The 19,742-nt window shown below is 43.4% G+C and overlaps 1 protein-coding gene across 7 annotated transcripts in view; it reads left to right on the top strand.

Annotated features, from left to right (window-relative positions):
* The first annotated feature begins 11,663 nt into the window (after window positions 1-11,663).
* The window catches only part of GBF1 (golgi brefeldin A resistant guanine nucleotide exchange factor 1), a 128,137-nt gene continuing 120,058 nt past the window's right edge, over window positions 11,664-19,742 (top strand). For 6 of the 7 annotated variants that reach the window (XM_036734195.1, XM_036734190.1, XM_036734193.1 and 3 more), the window contains exon 1: window positions 11,701-11,951. The gene's annotated coding sequence lies outside the window, so the exon portion shown is untranslated. Of the gene's footprint in view, window positions 11,952-19,742 lie in introns of all 7 variants that reach the window. The other variant, XM_036734194.1, reaches the window with a different exon arrangement.

Here is a 19,742-nt window from a genome sequence, read left to right as displayed (position 1 = left end):
GGTAAGGCATATGATCCATTTAGATCAGAATTCTGCTGTCAGCTGCAGCTCTGAACAACATGTCATGGAGTACAGGTATGTCTTCACTGACATAAGCCTTCAAGTTCAGGCCTATTCCACTTCTCTTAATGGTCATCCATTGGCCCTGTCATTCATCAATTTCTTCCAACCCATTTCATTCCACTTATATTTCCTTCCTGAGGCCACCTCTTGTGGTAGGGAAACATGAGCTCCCTAAATTTTTTACCTGTATAATTACAGGGCTTCCTTTAATTTGCCTTGAATTTAAATCACTTAAGCTTCAGGGGTATCTTAACTAGTTTGGGGATTTGGTGAAAGTGTTCCTCTTATCCATAATAACCCTGCTGTTATAAATTTTGATTCTATCCTCTCTCAGTCTGTTTTTCCAAACTGAAGGTTTCTAGTCTTTTTCAATCTGTCCTCAGACAGCAAGCAGTCCTTGCCTGTCCCCTATCCCTCAAATAATCCTAGCTGCTGTGTCTGAGCCTTTCCTAGTCCCATTTCATCTTTCTTGAGGAGCAGACCAGAACTGCACACAGAAAGCACTATTGTCTGTAGATAGGCAAAGAGAATGCCTATGTTGGCCTTTGTGGCCAAAGCAGAGGCTGGGGCCGATGTACTGTCCATTCTTCATGATTTTCAACGAGTGATTTCCTAGTCCTAGATGAGAGTTCTGAGCCCTGCATTTAGAGTTTGGAATTTTTTATCACCTAAATGGACTCGGAGTCTGTTCCATATGAAGATGCTATATCTATGTTCCTATAGCACTTACCTACTACTTTGCCACTTAGCCCACACACCTTTTCAATCACCTCTCTCTCTACTTGGGTCTTACTTTTCTCTCCCCAACATGTGAGTCCTTACAGTGTCTGTGTCCAAGAGAGTGAAGAAAGAGCAGAGCAAGGGAATAAGAGAATAAGCAGTGGGTTTGGAGCTAAGGGACAATTCTACAATTCTAGGAGACCTAGGGCAGGGGTAAGTAATGGGAATGCAGGTGATAAGATAGAATCCTATATCCTATAGACAGCTGCTTCAGAGCTAAGACTGCGGCTTGAGCCTTACATATATTCTAACAGATATTTGAACCCAGAGATTATTCTCTTTCCTCTTCTTACCACCCAGGTTCAGGGGGCTGGGAGTGGGGATGGGATCAGGAGTCAAGGAAATGTCAGGATTTCTATGCTGTATTTTCCAGGGAGGGAGTAAACCCTCTTACCTGGTCAACTATCTATGTGGCTCCTTGTTTCTTCTAAAATTCATTTCCTTTCCCCCTAAACAAGTATAAAAATGAGAATCCATACAGGAGGGCTCAGGAGCCTCTAGGGCCAGTTGTGCTGGTGGAGTGAGTGTGTGTGTGTAGACACCAGGAAAATGGGAGTCTGAAGGTCAGGGCCAATCGAGTCTCTTCAACGGCCAGAATCCCCACTCTCTCTTCCTCTATATCCTTCCTTCCTTCCTTCCTTCCTTCCTTTCTTCCCTCCCTCCCTCCCTCCTTCCTTCCTTCCTTCCTTCCTTCCTTCCTTCCTTCCTTCCTTCCTTCCTTCCTTCCTTCCTTCCTTCCTTCCTTCCTTCCTTCCTTCCTTCCTTCCTTCCTCTTCCCTTTGGCTTTTTGGCAGTCCTTTCCCCAGTCTCTCCGTAAATGCTCTCTTTCTGCTTCTCTTCTCACCCTATCTCTGGATGACTGTTATTTGGAGATGCGTTAAGGATTGATTATCTTCATTTTCCCCTTGGCAGAAAATGTCAGCATCTCTAGGTTAGGAGGAGAGGTAGGGATCCTCTTGTTGAGTGGAAGTTGGACGAGGGAAAGCACAGAAAAGCAGAAGCAAGTGTGCCTGATTGCCTCGGTTTTTAGGACCCCGCCAATCCTCAGCTCGTGAACCTCTCTCTTTTCACTAGAATGAAGTTCTTCTATCATCTCCGAAACCGATGCAAAGTGCTCGATGTACAAAGTGCTAAGTTCGATCCTGTCCTGGATGCCCTGTCGCGTCTAGTAACAAACGCACTACAACAACCGGGATGCGCAGCCGGGCCCAGTTCCCAGAGCCCCGGGCACACAGCCGGATCTCGACCCAGAGCCCACCACCCAAGACCTACAGCCCAGCCCGGGATCTCGGGAACGGTATTCACAGTCCTAACTCTAAATACTGCACCCTGTTCTTTTCCCGAGCTCCAGATACCAAGCGACCTGTCCAGCCTGGCCCCAGGGCTCCGGGCCCTGTCACACAACGCACAATCCAATTAGCTCGGGACACACCTCCCTGGATATACAAACCCATCTGGAGCCCAGAGTTCTGGACACCCTTTTTCCCCAGACCCCCGCCCACCAGTCCCGGAGACGTTGCTCTGGAGATTTTGCCCTCCTGGGCTATCTGCTGACCCGGTTACAGTGATAAGCAGACCTGGGCACCAGGGGAGTAAGCCCACGAAGCAAACATGTCAGGGGAATCTGAGGCTACCTACTCCTGGGGCAACAAGCTCGGCCCGCCCCACGGGGGACTGCAGCATTGCCCAGGCGCCTCCACTCCTAATTCCTCCTCTAACTCTCTTCACAGTTTTGCCTTCTCCCTATCTACCCCACCTCCCCGCTCCCGACGTCCCCCCCCCCCCCCCCGCCCCAGCCCCGTCCCTTTCTCTTAAGCCTCGGTCACTTTACCCCAGATACATCTGTCACTCCGCTGCGGCCCGGGTCCTCGCTCCTCTCTCAGCTCCCCACTCTCTCACATCCCGGGTCCCGTTTGCTCCTCTTCCAATCTCCCTCTGCCCAGCCCTGGCCCCCATGCCTTGTCCCTCAGCCCCGGTAGCAGCAAAGCTGCGCGGGCACTCACAGTGCGTCTAGCGGCGAGCCGATTCCCGGCTGTCCCGGGGGACAGGGAACGGAGTGGGGGGGGGCTCCCCCCAGCGTCAGGGCCGCAGCTCCTCTGGAGCGGTCTGGGACTCACGCAGGGAGTTAGAGAGAGAGACCCAGAACCAACTGACTCCCCCCGCCCACGCCCATTCACTTTATGGCAAGTCCGGGGCGCCCCCAGCCCGCCCGCAGCAGGAGCGCCTTGCCGCCACGCCCCCTTCCAGCTGCGCACCCGAGGTCCTGCCCCCTTCCAGCTGTGATTCCTCGAGTCCCGCCCTCTTGGGGTGGGGCCAGCCTTCCCCTGACCGTTCCTGGGTGACATAGAACCCCACCCTCTGACCAATGGAAGGCATCCCTGAGCCCCTTAGCCTTGCCCTCTGCCCACGTGGCCCTGCCCAAACCTGATGGAGAAAAGAGGCGAGTCAAGCTAGGGCTGACTTTGAAGGAGCTGTGGGTGGCGTTGCAGGCTGGAGATCGGGATGTCCGGGTTCTGGGGGAGTCTAGGGGTACAAGCGGAGAGAAGAGGGCAGCTTGGGGGTGACATGGCAGTTGGGTGGAGGAACAGGAAGGTCTGGCGGACTGAGGTTCAGGTCTGGGGAGTGAAGGGGATGGGGGCGTTCAGAGAAAAAGAAGCGAAGCGGAGCCAGGGCTAGAGGCAGGGGGTATTCAGGGACCCGGGACAAAGATACCGGAGCACTTTGGTAGGAGCCGGGAGAGCGCTAGGGTTTGGCAACTTGGAAGGGACGCTGAGATGCTGATTCCAGGTGGAAGTGGGCAGACGGAGTCGCACAGGCCTCCACTTTTTCCTCGATTCTCACATTTCTCAGATCGTCTTTGCTTGTTTCTCTTTTGGTCTCTCTTCTCCCTTTTGTCTCCTCTCTTTTCTCCCGTTTTCCCCTAGCCAGCTTCTCCCTTCCACGAGTTTTTCCCCTCTCTTTTCTGTCTCCTTTTCCTCATTCCCTTTTCTCTCCTCTTTCTTATTTCCGTTTTTCTCTCTCCTCTCTCCCTTAGAATAACCCCATCACCATTCAGTGGTCTATCTTCAAAGATCAGTGGAACCGCTGGAATAGGGAGTGGGATTAATAACAGTTGCTAGCATTCATATGACATTCACCCTGGGCCAGGCATTCTCATTTGATTCCTGCGAGGTAGGCGCTGTTATTACCCCCATTTTTACAGTGGAGGAAACTGAGACAAACCGGCTGAGTGACATAGTTTACTAACTGTCTGAGGTAGGATCGGCCTCAAGTCCTCGCGACTCCAGGTTCAACATCTCCGCTGTGTGCCACCTAACTGCCCCTCATTAGGGATTAAAGGAGAAACCAGGAGTGGACACTGAGCTCAGCGCTTGACCTGTCCCTGGTGAGAGCGCAGCACTTTGCTCTAAGTCATGGGAAAGTCATTGAACGTTTTGGGTGTGCAGATTTTTCATGTATAAAAGGAGGGAATTGGACTGAGTGGCCTCTAAGGTCTCTTCTGGCTCTAAATCCATAATCTTATGATTCAGCTGCAGAAATTGCAGGTCCCAGAGCCAGGGTCAGCAAAGACTTTGGCTTTTAGCTCCAGGGCTGGCCATAGCTCTAAAGTCACAAGAACATAGAGAGCTTAATAGCTAGGAGGGACCTTAGAGGTCATTTTGTCCGATAACTATATTTTACAAATAAGGCCAAGAAATGTTAAATGGCTTGCCCAAGGTCACACAAGCAAAGGTGGAATTTGAACCCAGGACCTTTAATTCCACATCCAACACTCTTTCTATTTTACTAACTGGACCACAGGATCTAAGAGTCGAGGGTTAGATTCCTTTCACCTCATACTTAACCATGTGGCCACAGGCATGTCACTTAACTTCCATAGGCCTCAGCTCCTCTGTCTGTAAAATGGGAATATGTGTAATGTTTTTTTCACAGAATTCGTTCAAGGCTCAAATGAGATAATGAATGAAAGTGTTTTGCAAACTTTAAAATGATATGTAAATTTCAGTGATTATTATGTCCATTTGGTGCAGACTAGTTTCTTCCAGGGCTTAGCCTTGTCTTTAGGGGCAGGCCAAAGAGAGCTCTGAAAATTAAGTGACTGATGAAAATTAAGTGACTCAGTTTACTGGGTTTGAGGAGCAGCACAGGCCTGATGGAGAAGGGAGAGTAGGTACTGACAATGGGGAAAGGGGTCACACTGTCCTGAGCTACTCTCAGCCACTCATTAGACTGTGTTCTCTTTCTTTGACCCCACTGTCTTCTGGTGATAGCCATAGGATTTCTCAGCAGGTCTGAGAACTCTGAAGGCCAGGATGGAGTCCAGGTAGAACTGAATGGAAGGGCCTCTGACTGGCTCTTTTCCAAGACAGGAGGCTCCTCCCGATATCCCTGGGTATAGTGGTAAGAAGGCATGAAGAAAGGTTAGCTATTTCTCTCTGTTGTTGTCCTTCCTTTGGTAGCTACCCTGGTCAGGCTCTGGCTTCCCCACTCTTTTCATTTCATTCCTCACTCCCTTTAAGATATTAAGAAACTCTGTTCTCCTCTTGCAAAGGGAATGGGCATTGCAAAGGAAAATAAGTTTAGGCCCCCCACCCAACTTAGCCAGACAGAAAACAGGCAGCTGAGACCCACTGTGGCTGGGTTCAGATTCTAAGCCTGATGTCTGTAATTCCCATTAACCCTTGGAATTCCCACCAGGGCTAGGGCCAGAGGTTAATGCCCTTTGGATTTTGTCAGGAAGGAAGGTCCAGGTTACCCTTTCCCTCCCTCTTAGAGCAGAGCCACAGGTGCATCCTAAGGAAGGTTTGAACACTCTGCTCTCCATGTGTCTGTGGGAGACTTTGAGATACAATTCAATTTAATTCCAATCAACAAGCATTTATTTAGATCTGCTTCCCATCAGCAAGGAAAGTATGATGCTTCATATTTTACTGTAACAGAATACATGTAACAACTCAGAACAAAATAAATACATGCCACGGAGAGTAGAATTTCCCAGAATTAAAAGTGTGTTTAAAAAAATTATGTTAAAAAGTACTTTTTATTGCACATCCTTGTGACAGGGGTATGTTGGAACCAGCTCTTCAGTGTGAACACCTCTGAAACAGGCAAATACTACAAATCAGGGTTTGATTTATTGTTTTGTTAATTGTCTAGTCTTAAGAAAGTGATGGAGAAAATTTAAATAATGCACATTCAACTTAAAAGGGTGTCATGCATACATTTCTTCCCCACTCCCACCTCAAGCCATTAGTTAAACCATATTAACACACCTCTGCCCATCTTGGGTAGCAGCTTGCTTTGCATACCTCTAGTCCAGGCTCTAGCTTGACAGCAGGAGAGGCTGGCAGTCCTGAGTAAGAGGGAAAATAGTGTATTTTGATGGGCTCTTATTCCTTTCCACCAAATAGTGCAGTGCTCTGAAGAGCACCAGTTTGGGAGTCAGAGCTGGGTTCTAGTCCTGACCCTTCTACTAATTTGTTGTTTGACCTGGGTTCCAGTTTCCTCATCTGTAAAAAGAGGGGACTGGACTAGCTAAAACTAAAGAACTTTCCAACACCAAAATTCCATTGTTTTAGGTGTCTCTCTGTCAGGTGGCTGTGACAGATGATGCCTTCCAGAAAGGGAACAGATGACTCTGTGAATTACAGATGGGCATATGTAGCTGTGAGTGGAGAGATACACAAATATAGAGATGAGCCATCATATAAAAGAAACATGAAGACATCTCCACTGATGGATAGTCATATAGAGAGGCAAGTAGACACACATATACATGATATGCATATGCATTTGGAAAAGGAGTGAGTACCATGAGGTAGGTACTTCTGGTGTCTGAGCTGGAGCTGAACTCAGCTCTTTCTGACTCCAGGTCCTCCACTAGCCATATGCTGTACCACCTGAGATAGACAGAAAGATGAGAAAACTGAGACTCAGAGAAATTAAGTGACTTTCCCATAGACACTCAAATAGCAAGTGTCAATGATGTTATTTGCACTGGGTCTATCTGGTTCCAAGTTCAGCACTTTATCTACTACACCAGCTTGGACAAATTTATTTAAAGGACACACGGAAAAATTATATTTAGAAAGACACACCAATATACACACACGCAAATAAAGCATATATACACAGTGTGTATTCATGTACATATGTGCATGTACAGACACATATATGTACATACTTGTGTACACATATGCACACATCTTTATATATGAGGCATCTTGGTGTAGTAAGTAGAAAGCTACTGGCCTTGAAGTTAAAAAAAAAAAATCTAGGTTCAAGACCTGCCTATGACACATGACACGTACTGGCTTTGTGACTCAGGGTAAGGTATTTAACTTCTAAGTGTCCCAGGTAATTTTTCAAGACTATAAATTGACCATCTGTAGAGGGATGGCAGCTTTGTGACACAGTGGAGAGGGACAGGCCTGGAGTCAGGAGGACCTGAGTTCAAATCTGACCTCAAACACTTACTAGCTGTGTGACACTGGGCAAGTCATTTAACTCTGTTTGCTTCAGTTGCCTCATCAGAAAAAGGAGCTGGAGAAGGAAATGGCAAACCACTCCAGCCAGTATCTTTGCCAAGAAAACCCCAGAAGGGGTCACAAAGAATCAGACATGAATGAAAATGACTGAAACAACAATGGTGGTAGAGGAAGTTCTCTTCCAGAAACTACTATAGAACAAATATAGTTCCTGATCTAAGGATCATTATATATGTGAATATATATGTATCCAGTCATATGTATAATTCCGCATATGCACATACTTCCCAAGCTTCCAGCCAAAGCAAAGGCTCATCCTTTCTATTTTTAATTAAATTTTATTTTTTCAATTATCAAGCATTTATTTTTTTTCCTCATAGCTCTTCCTCCCCCAAAAGAAACAAACACATAGTCCTTGTAACAAAAAAGCATAGTCAAACAAAAACAAATTTCCATATTAGAAGGGCCCCTCTTACATTCCACCAGTGTTGCCATATGCCAAGCAAACAATGGAACACAACTGCCTCTGAAAAACTAAAACTGTGTTTCACACAGGAGGCAATGGAAAGCCACATGGTAGGTGTGAGCAGTTTGTGGTATATAAGCAACAAGGAACTCTGAAGAAGAACAGGAACAAAAGACTATCAAGGAGAAGGGTGTCAAGGAAGGTCACTAGCAGTTTGGATGGACCCTGTGTTGAACTTTGGGGAGGGTATGGACAGAAGTCCCACAGGATGGGCAGGGATGGTTGGATTATGATCTGCAAGGGAGGAGAGAATTCCCTAATTGATGAGGTCAATCGATAGTATTTATTAAGCACTTACTTTGTACCTAGATATCAAGATAAAGCAAGACCAACCCTTACCCTCAGAATGATTACATTCTAATGTACAGAAATAGATACATAAAAGATAAATACAGAGTAAATGAAAAATAACTTTAGAGAAGAAGGAACTAGCAGCTAGGAGTGGGGGTAGGGGAGGGGGCCTACAGCAGAAGGCATTTGAGCTGTCTCAAAGGAAGCCAGGGATTCTAAGAGAAATAGGTAAGAAAGAAGAGAATTCCAAGCATGAGGGGAGTAGGGGGCACTCTCATCGCAAAGGATGAAGACAGAAGGTGGAATGTAATGTGTGTGGAGAGGAATAATGTGTAAGACTGGGAGAACAGGAAGGGGAAGGTATGAAGAGCCTCAAATGCCAAACATAGGTTTGATTTGATTTTAGAGCTTAATAGGGGGCTAGTCTAGCCACCAGTCTGCTACATATTTTGACTTGTTAGAATGGAAGGTCCTTGAGGGCAGTGATTGTTTTGCTTACCTTTATTTATATTTCCTAAGGTTAGTACAGTGCCTGGCATTTAGTAAGTGCTTAACGAATGCTTTTACATTCACTCATTCATTCACAGAGTAGGGGGCTGATACATTCAGACCTATATTTTAGGGAAAACTTTTTGGATCTGTATGGAGGTTAGAGGAGAAGAGACTTGGAGAAGGATAGCCAATTAGAAGGTTATTTTCATAGTCCAGGTAATAGGTGATGAAGGCTTGAATGAGAGTGGTGGTTTTGTGAGAGGACACATGCATGAGAGATAGTTTAGAGATAAAGTGACATGAGATTGGTTGACTCACTGCAAAAATGGGGTGAGAGTAAAGAGTTGAAAATGACATTGAAGTTGTGAGTTTGAGTGTCTGGGAGGGAGGTGATACCCTCGACAGTAATAGGAAAGTTGGGAAGAGAGAAGGGTTTTTGGGGAAAGAGAATTCTCTCTTGGACATGCTGAGTTTGAGATTTCTATGTGACATCCACCTTGAAATATCCAATAGGTAGTTAAGGAACTGGAGCTCAGGAGAGAGACTCAGTTGTTGGATATATAGATCTGGGAATCTTCTAAAAAGAGAACATGAGTGAACCCATGGGAGCTGATGAGTTCAACAGAAAAAGTGTAGGGAAAAGAGAAAAGAGCCCAAGACAGAACCTTGGGATACATTCAGTTAGTGGTCATGACATGAATAAAGAGCCAGCAAAGGAAACTGAGGGGCAGTCAGACAGATAGGACAACAACCGAGAGAGAGCAGAGTCACAAAAACCCAGAGAGGAAAGAGTATCCAAGAGGAGGACATGGCCAACAGTTATCAACCAGCCTGTGATTTTATAGGTGTTGGGAGCTTCCTCTGAGTGAAGATTGACATCTTTCTTGCAATTTATAGTCTTTTTAAAAAATATCTATTTAGTATTTTTCTTTAATTACATGAAAAACAATTTTTAATTCATTTTTAAAAATTTTGAATTCCAAATTTTCTCCTTTCCCTCTCCTCTCATTTAGAAGGCAAACAATTTGATAGAAGCTATACAGGTGCAGTCATGCAAAACATATTTCCATATTAGTCATGTTTCAAAATAAAACAATGGAAAAAACTCCAAGAAAAATAAAGTAAGTTTGAAAAAATATGTTTCAAACCGCATCCAGACTCCATTAGTTTTTTCTCTGGAGATGGATAAAATCTTTCATCATAAGTTCTTTGGAATTGTCTTGGATCATTGGATAGCTGAGAATAGCTGTCATTCACAGTTGATCATCCTAGAATATGCAATTTATAGACTAAAATAGCTGCTTGGGGCACTAAGACCATTAAGTGACCCACCTAGAATTTTATAATTATTTAGTGAGTAGGGGATAGGGACTAAGCCTATGATTTCATTGACATAGAGAACTCCAAGATAAGAAAACCCTCTTTACCAGTGCAGGGTGGTAGCTTCTCTGCAAATAGGTTTAAAAGAGTTCCCTAGACATTAACACTTTGAAGTAGTCACTGCAGGTAATATCCCCTTTGCAGGTGAGAGTTTGGGAGACTTGTCCACATTCATACAACTATAAAAGAAATGAAACATTTAAATATGAGAAACTAATAGTTAAATGGTGTGTCTAGGATCACACAAGCAGGCATGTATCAGAGGCAAAACTTGGAACATGCGTCTTCTGGTTCCAAAGCCAGTTCTGGAACCACTATTCCATGATGCCTTGCTATTTATAGAGGATTTACACACATACACACACACAAATACATATACATACATATGCACATACATATACAATGGTTAGACAGACCCAGGCAAACACAGTACATGTAAAAACAGTAGATATATGGGCATATAGACATAGGGACAAGCAGGCAGATATGATGGTAGATGCACAGGCATGTAAACTTTAGGGCCTCAGTCTTTCTGCCTTGAGACAATAAGATAAGCTGACATTAATATTCCCATTTAAAGTTTGCAAAGCACTTTACATATATGAACTCATTTAAACCTCACAAGGTTGTGACGTAAGAAGTACAGGTATCCTTAACTTTGTTTTATAGATGGGGAAACTAAGAATCAGCGACTTTGCCCATGTTTAGACAACTATTAAGCCACAGAGGTGTTTTGGAACCCGGGGTCTATCTGGACCTCTACCAATCAAACGGTAAGTATTTATTATATTCTATTGTAGGCTTTATTATTATACATGTATTACCATTATCCATCCATTGCCTCAAGCCGCATACTTATGGACAGACACACCGATAGATGGTGGACGGACAGGTAAACACAGACAGACAGGTGTACAGACACAACAGGACAGGAAGACATGCCACTGTTTGACCTCCCCTGTGCAATTACGTTCTAACGCAGCTCTTTGTGAAGCCATCTTTTTCGGCCTACTAAACTATAAATTCCATGAGGGGTCCGAGGCTGTCTTGTTTTATTTGTGCATCCCCAGCAGGATGGTAGGTTGCACGTGTTCGTAGCATTGAATGGACACGCTGGCTGACCACCTCGCTGTACCCTAGTCCGAAGCAGGACCCGCAACTCCCGCAGGAACGGCTTTCTCAATCTTGATTGGGTATGCCCCGTGGGGGCGTGCTCCTAGCTCAGGTGCCTCTGATTGGGTGTGGTGCTGAGGCGGAAGGATTGTTCATCCAGGAATTCGAGTAGCGGTGGGACGGTGGGACACCGCCCCCCTTTGCCATTAGTTCTAACCTCGGTCCCTCTCCCCACAATGCCCTGCGGTCCCAGCCTTCCCGGCGCACCGCAACCGAACTTGAGCCAACTCCACCTCCGTTCCAACCTCCGAAGCCAATTTCTCATTTTCTATTGGTGCTTCTCACTGCCACTCCGTAGTCCATCATTCCCGTTGGGCATCTCTTACCTATCCTTTTTCAGTCCTTTTTGAAATCCCGCCTTCCCCGGAAAGGTTCCCATTCCTGAGGCCAATTCTCCCTCTTCGATTGGACGCTCGGCGCCGGACCCAGCGGGGATTGGTTGCGTGTGCCACTGGGCTCGCGCAGTTACCAGGCAGCGGGGTAGGTTGCGCCTGGTTACCACGTCAGTGAACTGACAGGGAAGGGAGCCGGTTCCTCCTCCCGTCCCAGAGACTGAATCGTCACTGTCTCTGCCGTCGGTGGCTCCATCCCACCCTGGGCTCGCCGGCTCTTGTCTGTGGACACCGATTCCCATCCCTTTTCCCTCCCCGTCGCAGGGTCTGGGGAACTGTTTGGGGCCTCCGCCGGCTCCTGGGCCGGACATGAATTGTGGCCGCCGGCCCTGGGACTAGGCCTCGCCATTTTGGATCCGGTGACAGGTCAGCGAGAGCTTTTCCCGGGAAAAGCCCTAGGGTCTCCAGGGCCGGGCCTCTGTTGCGCCAGAGAGAGAGGGAAGCACGAGCCTCCGGTTGGGTGATGGGAGGAAAGACGGGAATTGTGGGAAAGAATTTGGAAGGCGATCTTGGGGGCAAAGGTTAGCCATCTTGCCCCAGGAGGGCCTATTTCAACTCTATCCTCTGAGCCCCCTGGCCACTTACCCAGACCCCCTGAAAAGTGCTTGCCTCCCTCCTCAGTACTTCCCCTTGGCTCCAGGTGCTGTCCGCTCTTCACCAAGGCTTCGCCTCCAGAAAGGGAGGCCGAGGAGGCTGGGCCTACGCGTCCCCTGGCACCTCACCAGCTTAAAACAAACTGAACCCAAATCCTCAGAGAGGGGTTTCTTCGAACAAGGCATCAGCATTCAGAGGGTAGAACCCCGACGTTCTCCAGAGTCTGTGCACTACCCATGCTGGTTAGCCCGGCACCAGAAGAGGCAAGGGAGAAGAGAGGCTTGCCAGGCAGGGGCTTTGGGCTAGGGAGACCAGCCTTGATAATGCAGCTCTGCTACCAGGGATAGAATGTAAACCCTGGGCCTAGATTTTTTTTTTAAGGACCTTAGAGCAGATTATTTTGTTTTCCTCCTTTTATGTGGATAATTTCACTTGGCTTTTTAGTTTCCTTTCAGTAATTCTCCACATTCCTTCTTGACACCTGGTTGTCTAAGTAGTGAAGAAGTTTTAACTTCAGAAAAGCCTTAAGAGTAGAGGCATGTCTGAGAAGGAGGTGGGGGGGGGGCAGAGAGAGAAAGAGAGAGAGAGAGAGAGAGAGAGAGAGAGAGAGAAGGGTTTGAATTCTGGTGTTTGTAGCTGTTGTCCTCCTTTTTAGTGAGTAAAAAGCAAGATTTAGAGAGTTCACCAATTTAGACATGTCACAGGACATTTGACAGAACTAGATCTAAAGCTTTGTACCAGGCACTGAAGACAGATACAGTTTAGGTTGTGGTAGTATTTTAGACTGATGGGTTGAGGTTTATTTAGAAGCTATAGAATCTATGGCTTATCTTGAAAATGTAAATTCAGTAGTCCAGTACTCTACAGGAAGCTTTGAACAGGTTGTGCAGGAATCTGTATTTATTCAGAAACTCTAGAAGGCATTGAGGTAGATTCTGTGGGAATTACAGATATTTTAGTATTTCTCTTTCTTGGTTGTCATCATGATCTGTTTGTAGTACTTCCTTAGAAGGGCAGTCCAAACTTGGAAAGCCTGAAGTATTGTAGCAGGATTTGGGTGTGATCAAGATTTGCAACTTTGGCCATTAGAAGCGCAGCATCACCATGGAGATAGACTATATACTGGAGGCTGAAGGGAATGGTGCCTGAGGTTTTGAAGTGATTGGAATCATAGAATGACAGGATCACATAATTCGCAAGAGCCTTAGAAACCATCTAGGCCAACAGGCACCTGAACAAGAAGCTCTGCATATTACGTGACAACATTTACTTGAAGACCTTCTTTGAAGGGGGAACCCACTTTATCCTAAGAAAGCCCATTCCACTTTGGATAGGCCTAATTGTTGAAAAGTTTTTTGCTTCTCTGTAGCTTCTATATTTTGCTCCTATTTCTACTCTCTGGGACCAAACAGAACAAACTTTATCTCACTTATGTGGGACAGCTCTTTAAATACTTGAAGACATCTATCATATCTCCCCACCCCTACCCTAAATCTTCTCTTCTCCGAACTAAACATTCTTAGCTTCTTCAATAGCCCTTCATATGGGAAAACTTTGAGACTTCATTATCCTGGTCATCCTTCAGTTCATCAATGACCTTCCTAAAATGTGGCATACACTACTGAACATAATATTCAACTTAAGGTCCAACTATGGTAAAATAGAATGGAACTGTCACCTTCTTGGACCTAGTCACCATACTTACTTATATTGTAGCCAAAGGTTATTACCTTTTTTGGTTACCATTTTAAGTCATCACATTCACACTGTGCTAAAACTATCTGATCTTTCTAAGAAAAAACTAACTACCCATACCTCTCTCATCTTATATGTGTGAAGTTGATTTTTGAACCCAAGTGGATTTATATTTAATTTCATTTTATTAACCAATTTCATGATGCAGCCTGTCATGTTCTTTTTGGATTCTAATTCTGTTGATCATGTCCATCTATCATGTTCTCTGTCCCTCTGAGTTTTGTGTCGTCTTCATATTTGATAATCACCTACCTTTAATATACCTTTTTCTAAGTCATTATTGATTAAAGAAGAAGAAGAAAAATATTAAATAGCACAGGGCAAAGCATAGATCTCTGTGGTACATCACTAGATACCTCCTTCCAAGGTGACATCAAACAATTGATGACTACTTTTTTGTTTATCTATTCAACTAGATTAGACTTTCTCTTACTGTACAATTATCTATCCCACATGTCTACATAATTGTCCCCAAGAGTAGAATGAGAGACTTTGTAAAATGCTTTGCTAAAATCTAGATAAACTACATAGTGTTTGATCTACTAGACTGGTAACCCTATCAGTGAGGGAAATGAGGTTAGTCTGGCATGACCTGTTCTTGATGAAGCTGTTCTGGCTCACTGTAATAACCACTTCTTTTTTTAAATGTTTGCTTATGTGTTTTAGAATTTTGCCAGGAATTGAAGTCAAGGTCAGTAGTCTATAGTTTGCAGATGCCACTGTTTTCTTTTTGAAAGTTGGAACATCATCTTTGGCACCTTTTCTGTTCTCCATGATCTTTCTCCTTTTAAAGTATACATTACATTTAACCTATTATTAGCAGAATTGCCTTATTTATGTCACTTTCTAAACTTTTTTTTTGTTTACTTGTGTGTTTTAAATATTTTTTTGGTGCCTTTTTCTGTCACTATTCACTAATTCTGCCACTACCCACTAATTCTACACCTCACTCCCACGCCAGAGCTCCCCCTTGTAACAAATAACTATAATTAAACAAGCCATTGGCCATGTCTGAAAATGTATGTCTGTCTTGGCACCTCTTTGCCAAGAGGTCTTCTATGATTTTTCAGATATCACAGACAGTGGCTTAGAAATCAAAGTCTCATAAATTTTTTTCAGGACAACCCTGGGCCAGGTGAGTTGAACTCATCAAGAACAACTAGGTTCTCTCTTACTGTCTTATTAATCTTGAATTTCAGCTCCCTAGTAGTAATTTTTGTCCTATCCTTTCGAGTTTGAAGATCGTTAGGCTTGGTAGAGAAAAGAAAGAGAAATTAAAAGTTGAATAGTTCTCCCTTCTGTCATCTGTTGTCATCATCCCATCTACCCTGAGCAGCCATTCAGTTTTCTTCACCAGTCTCAGTTCATTCTGACTTGAAACACTCTTCATACTCTTATTATAGGACTATAGCACACTTTTACACTCATTTTCCTTTACTTACCTTTTCTTCCATCTTTTATATATGTCTTTTTTTAAAAAATTTAAGTATGTTCCCTGGGTTTTGTCAGTTTTTTAAAACTCACCTTCCTTTCCCCTGCCATTGGAATTCTTTCTCTTTATATCTGTAAAATTTAATCCCTGAGATCCTCTCCTCTTTCCTGTGCAGGAGATTCTCCTGTAGAATTTTAATTTATGGGATCTTATGTATCCTTTCTCTGAACCTTTTGAAATCTCTCTCTTGAAATCCAGGGTGCATTTGTTTTTACTCTCATTCTCAAATCAGTTTGAAGATAGAGCAGTTACTTCCCCCAAAAGTTCCTATCATTTCTACCCTAGCATTCAATTTTTCTATATTATTGAGTATTAGGTTCAGTATAACAGTTCCCCTTATTGGTTCTTCTGCCTATTGAAAGATAAAATCATTAAGTCAAGCTAAGAAAGCTAAGAAATTAAATCAAGCTAAGAAATTATTATCTGCTTTGCTTCTTGATCCCTGAATGACCCACAAAACTTCCTAGTGTGGCTGGAACCAAATTAAAGTGTAATTGGAAAATGTTTGAGAAAATAAAAATAAAACATAGATAATGTTACTTTGTGGTTTTCTAAGTCAATATGCAGCTGTAAGGATCTGTTTCTATTGGAGTTCAACACCACTAGCTTATAAAACTGAAGGCCCCTTCCACACTATCATGTCTTGATGCCAAGCCTGTAATCTATTTCCTGAACTTGTCCATTTCTTTCTGACTGGATAGTCTATACATCCTGAGAACAATATCCTTTCTGTTTTTACCTCCATTGGCTTTTTTAAAATAAATTTTTATTTATATCTTTTTATCATTATAATTTCCCTTAATATCCCTTCCTCTTGACTTCCTATAACAAACAGTTTTTTTTAAAGACAAAAGAAAAAGAAGAGAATAAATCAGCATAACTGATCTATACATTCAAAAAATTTAAAAAACATGCTATGTACAGACCTATCTCTGCAAAGAGATGGAATAAGGGTTTCTTCTCATATCTCTTCTTCTGAGTCATGTTTTTTCTTCATAATTTTGCAACATCACCTTTGATTTTTTGTGATGGTTTTTTATTTATACTGTTGTAGTAGTCATTGTGCATATTGTTTTTCTTGGCTGTGCTTACTTCACTCTGCATGAGACCTCTGTTGATTTTTTTAATTTAAATTTTTTCAATCAGCAAAAATCTACCTTCCCTGCCTCCCATCTCATTTCCCCAAACTCCAAATGAGAAAACAAAACAAAACAAAACTATTATAAACATGTATATCCAAGCAAAACAAATTAACATTTGGTTGTGTAAGAAAAAAATTGTTTAATTTTGTACTCTGAGTCTCTTATCTCTATCAGTAGGTTGGGAGTATGTTTCATCATTAAGTCTTCTGAAATTACAATTGGTCATCACACTTATCAGAGTTCCTGATTTTTTCCAAGTTGTTTGTCTTTATCATATTTTTGCCATTGCATAAATTGCTCACATCACCTTAAATCAGTTCATACAAGTCTTTCCAGATTTCCCTGAAACCCTCTCCATTATTTCTTACAGCATAATAGTACTCGTTATGTTTATGTGCTATAACTTGTTCAACCGTTCCCTAATTGATGGGTACCTCCTCAGTTTCTAATTCTTTGACACCTCAAAAAAAGAGGTATAAATATTTTTGTACCTCTTTAGAGTTCTGTATTTTGAGTTGTGGTCCAGAAATCTATAAAATCATCATGTTCTTGCCCAGCAATGCCCAGAAACTAAGCCCAATTAGTTATTCTAAACTAGGAGCATAAAATTTATTAATTTAAAATAAGTGGGAAGAAGATGGTTGTAAGGAACAAATACTTAGATTTTAATTGATCATCCTGTTTGGCAATGAATTTTCCTCACTTCTGTAGGGATATTGCCTTGGTTAAATTGGCATCTATTTCATAGTAAGCTATCTAGACTATTGAATGGACAGGGCTAAGAAATGTAACTTGTGGGAATACTTCTGTCCTTTAAAACAGGAAGGTGACTCCTCTAAGACCTTTGAAATGTTGGCTGAAGATAGTATGCTCAGTTCTAGGTTGAAGTTGTTTCTTGGTGTCCTTGAGTGCCCAGGTAGTAGCAAAGCTCCTTTTGAATAGTTGGACACAGTGGAAGGCCCATGACAGAGTCTTGGGAGACACCCAAGTGCGAATAAGGTGGATGAAGAACCTGCAAAGAAGATTGGGAAGGAGCAGTTGGACAAAGAGGAAGAGAACCAGGAGAGTACTGTCAGAAAAACCTAGAGAGGAGACAGTATCTAATAGGGAATATTCAGCAATATTTCATGCTGCAGAGAGGTCAAGAAGGATGAAGACTGAGACCACTAGATTTGGCGATTAAGAGATCATCGGTAACTTTGAAGAGAGTTGTTAATGGAATGATGAATTTGTAAGCTAAATTGCAGAGGGTTTAGAAATGAATGGGAGGAGAGGAAGTGGAGCCACTAAGGGTGGACAGCTCTCTCAAGAAGCTTAGCTGTGAAGGGGAGAAGAATTATAGGGTAGCCCGCAGGAGTGGTAAGTGAGGATTTTTTTTGAGCATGGGGGAACATGGGCTTGTTTATAGGCAGAAGGAGCCAGTAGATAGGGAGAGACTGGTAAGAAAGGGCTTGGGGGTGATGATGAGGACAGTTTGCTAGAGAAGTTGGGAGGGGATAGGATCGGGTACATGTAGAGGAGTTGGCTTTGGCACTGAGGGGCATTCTCTTAATTTTAGAGTGAAAAAGGAGAGAATGGGGTAAGATGCATCAGTGATGTTGGATGAAGAGGGAATATAGGGAATCTTTAAGCAAATGGTCTAATTTTTTTTTAATTAAAATCTGAGGTGAGGTCCTCAATCAAGTGAGTGGCAGAAAGAAATACCATGGGTGGGGGCAGAGTGGTGCTTGACACGCTTACTAGCTGTGTGACCTTGGGCAAGTCACTTAACACTAATTGTCCTGCCTTCCCCCCTTAAAAAAAAATACCACAGGAGGTTTGAGGAGAGATTTTTAGAACAAGTCTCTGTGGGAAATGGAATAGTGAATCAGTTAGGATGAATAGAACATTTACATTGAGGTCCCAGTTGAGATTAGATAATATAAATTTATATTGGACTTAGTTCTCATAGTTTTGAGATTTCCTCCAACTTTGTCCAATAGCACATGGATAGGAGCAGTGACAATAGTGGCTAGCATTTATACAGAGCCTTAAGGTTTGCAAAGTGCTTTATGTTATCTCATTTGATTTTCACACTAAACTTTTTATATAGGTGCTATTATTACCTCCATTTTAGAGATGAGGAAACTGAGGCTGAGAGGGTTTAAGTTATATGGCCATGGTCACATAGCTAGTGAGGCAGGATTTGCACTTAGATCTTTCTGACTCCCAAGTGCAGTGCTCTATCCACTGGGCCATCTAGCTGCCTCAGGTAGTGAATGGTGGGAGTAATTCAAGGTTGGATATTGTCAAGGCAGGATTGACAGTAGGTCTAGCAGGCAAGAAATTCTGGTGTAGAGTTGAGTTGGTTTACCCAACCATGCAATGGATTAAGATAATGAAGGAAGGAGAGTGTTATAAGTGCCTGGGAAAGAGTAGAGGGGCGGAGGGAATGGAGTGATAATCACATACAGGGTTAGGAGTTGCAAAGCATCAGGAAAGATGGCATGATAAAAGATTTTAAAAGAATTTTGGAGTTCATGAACAAGGCATAGAATACTTGTGGGGAATGTGCAATATCAAGGGTATGACCTCTGTTTTTAAGGTGGAATGGAAGAGTGGGTCATGGGAGTTGAGTAGATTGAAGAACAAGGAATTTAGAGTATCTGAAAGAACGTCATCATGTGTGTTGAAATTCTTTTTATTGAGGGCTGGAGTTGGGGAGGGAGGGGGGGACAGAGAGAGCGATAGAGAGAAACCGAGAGAAATTGTGAGCCAAGCACTGAGTTCATTACTTTAGGAAGTAGAATGTCATGGGGGTTGATAGATAATAACTAACAGGATGTAGATTGGGTAATATATTTGGATATTGTGAATCTCAAAGGAGGAGAGGTTATTTATGGAAAGTGGGAGAGGGAGTATCTGGAAGTAGAAATAGGGAGCACAGAGTATTACATGATGGTAGTATGCTAACAACTGAGGAGTGAGTCCAGGCAGAGTATCAGTCACTAGAGATAGGTCTACCAAAGAAAAGCATATGATTAGACTATTTGAGGTCCTTCTTTGACCTTTAAGCTCTTGGCAGATAGTGATGTTATGTCTTGTGAGGCCCCAGAAGATCTGTCTCACAGAAGGTCTGAGCAGGCAAACATATGGGAGCCTGGATGGGTTTACCTTGCCTTCTTGGTAGAAGAT

Source organism: Trichosurus vulpecula, chromosome 8, assembly GCF_011100635.1.
Source record: "Trichosurus vulpecula isolate mTriVul1 chromosome 8, mTriVul1.pri, whole genome shotgun sequence".
NCBI lineage: Eukaryota > Metazoa > Chordata > Mammalia > Diprotodontia > Phalangeridae > Trichosurus > Trichosurus vulpecula.
This window is presented reverse-complemented; position numbering and strand designations above follow the sequence as displayed.